Source organism: Frankliniella occidentalis, unplaced genomic scaffold (genome assembly GCF_000697945.3).
Source record: "Frankliniella occidentalis isolate FOCC.00 unplaced genomic scaffold, Focc_3.1 Scaffold55, whole genome shotgun sequence".
NCBI classification, from domain to species: Eukaryota; Metazoa; Arthropoda; class Insecta; order Thysanoptera; family Thripidae; genus Frankliniella; species Frankliniella occidentalis.
In genome coordinates this window covers 14,048-16,581 of record NW_026267185.1, presented here as the reverse complement: position 1 = coordinate 16,581, position 2,534 = coordinate 14,048, and positions in this window count along the sequence as shown.

Genomic DNA, 2,534 nt, shown 5'->3' with positions numbered 1-2,534 from the left:
CGGAGCCGAGGAGCCGAGCCCGGCCGGGCCGGCAGTTGAGTTCTAACCGCGCTGCTGAGTGGACGCGCAGTCCGCTCTCGTACGCTACCAGAGTCTTGTGTGTGTTTGTGGAGAGACTTGCCTAGTTGCCAATAAACGGTTCCTACCAGTACTTCTGCCTATCCCTTGACCTCCTCCTGCCTCCAAGTATAAGCCGTAAGACCCCAAGGGCAGCTTTATTACAGTGGTGGCAGCGGTCAAGCGGTAAGAGAGGAGGAGGCTGTTGCTAGGGCCGGTGGCCAAAGGCAAGCGTCGGCTTGCCCGCCAAAAGCAAGCCGAATTTCGGCCGTGAATAAAGATTGGAAAAGAGAGAAGCCCCTTCCCTTTCCCCCTTTCTTTTCAGCTCGGTCTCGCAGCCTGCAAAAGGGACGCTCAGGAAACTGACGCCTTTCTTGTAACGGTCGCGCCATCGTCGCTGCGCCGCTGCGTCGCTGCTTCGTTTTCTCGCGTTTGTGTTTAGTGCATCGCCGCTGAGTCGCAGTGCCGCTGTATTTTAGGGTCGTGAGTAAGGAAGAAAGTGAAAAGTGATCAGTGCAGTGAAGTGATAAGTGCAGTGAAGTGTTTTTAGTGTCTGAACGGAAAAATGGCGCGAAATAACCGCCGGCGCGCCGCCGCGCCGCGCGCCCCAGCGCGTCGTGCTGCTGAGGGCAACGACCGGGCTCCGGACGCCATGAGCTCCTGTGCCGCTCCCCGCCAGGCTGTGCGCGAAGCCGCTGGCCCCTCCTGCTCTGTTTCCCGCCCAAGGGACCCCACGCCAAGAAGGGACGCAGGGGACGCACCAAATTTTCCAGTTCAAAGGCCCCGTACTGAACTCCTGACCGGTCCTGCGGACCAGTACGATGCTCGCCCGGCAAGCCAAGCTCGCCGAGGCGGGAGCCATCCCAGCGGTCACGGAGGAGACGCCCGCGAGCGTCGTTCAGTTGAGGAGGCAGACGTGAGCCCTGTCCGAGTACGCACGCCTGCCAGGTCAGAGATCATGTACGCCATACTCGGGGGCGATAAGACAAACGTGCCGCCCCAACGGCCAAGGTCTGTGTCGATGTGCTCGGGAAGAGCAGCTCCCCAGAGGGTTTGTCATTCCCTCCCGGACCGCAGGGAGAGGGAGACTAGCAGAGGACTCAGCGGAGACTCAGCTGGTCATTCCCTCCCGCGGCACCGGGAGAGAGACGCAGGCGAGGTAGCTCGAGGAGACTCGGAGCCCCGACACGACCGCGGACAAAGGGAAGGCCATGTCAATGTACCAGTTGTAGTGAGAGGTGAAAGGGAGGAAGGCAGGCGAGGAAGCGAGAGAAGTGGCCGAGACGCGTATGGACGCCGTGACGCCAGGTCGATGTCCTCCAGGGGAGGGAATGCCCACGACCAGCAGGTCGGCAGGCATGCTGCTAGGAACGAGAGGCAACTCAGTTGCCCTCGCTCCCGGTCAGAGGTCCCCCGCAGCCCCCGCTGTGAAAGGAGAGAACGGTCTGAGGCTGCAGAGCGGCACGACGCGCGGAGGGGGTGGCGACACCGCTCACCCAGCTCCCCGTCGTCAGGCCCGAGCAGTGACTCGGAGTCCATCGCGTCAGAGAGCAGCTACGCCCGTAGGCCTCCAGTGAGGCCACGGCACAGGAGAGCACGCTCCTTCTCGCGTTCACGCTCGCGCTCCGTCGTGCGCTTCACCCCAGACAGGCGCGTGCGCGCACGGGGAGGCCGAGGAAGGCACTCGCCTTCGCCACCATCCTCCCCATCCTCAAGTGAAGCTGGGAGCCGCCGCTCGCGGTCCCGCTCGCGGTCCCGCTCGCGGCGCCCGGCGCGAAGAGGCAGACGCTCGCCGTCCTCAGCTAGGTCGAATGCGAGCTCAGTGCGCCGCCCGCACGCACAACGTGCAGGGCAGGTTGCTGCTGGCCGCAGACGCAGGCCAAGCCGCTCTCCCTCCTCGCGGAGAGACAGGCGCTCAGCTTCCAGGGCAAGTGCTGCTTCACCGCCCCGCCGCCGGCGTGCGCATTCCGCGAGAAGGCGTGAGAGAGATAGTCGCTCGTACTCGAGAGCGCCTCAAAGAGAAGTGCCAGCTGAGCAACAAAGGCACCGCGAGTATGAGTCTAGCAGGTCCTCTGTCTCGATGTTCCGAGCGCCGGGAGCGAACGGAGCGGGAGCACCTGGGCAGTGTGCAGCTGCAAGCGCGGCCGCAGGTTCTGCCTTCGCGCCCGCCCCCGCGCCCGCGCTCAGGCGCCTGGACAAGTTCGACGGGCAGAGCGATTACAGTCTCTATAGAATGCAGTTCCTGCATCACGCCTCTCAGATGAACTGGAGTGAGGAAACAAAGGGCAGTCAACTGTCCTCGCTCCTCACGAACGAGGCGCGGGAGGTGCTGCGCCACCTGAAGCCAAACCAGATGACTGACTTCACTGCTCTAGACAGTGCTCTCCAGAGACGGTTCGGGAGGGTGACAGATGTTAACGTCTGTAGGGCCCATCTGAAGTCACTGCGACTAAAGCCCGGCCAGCCTCTGGAGAATT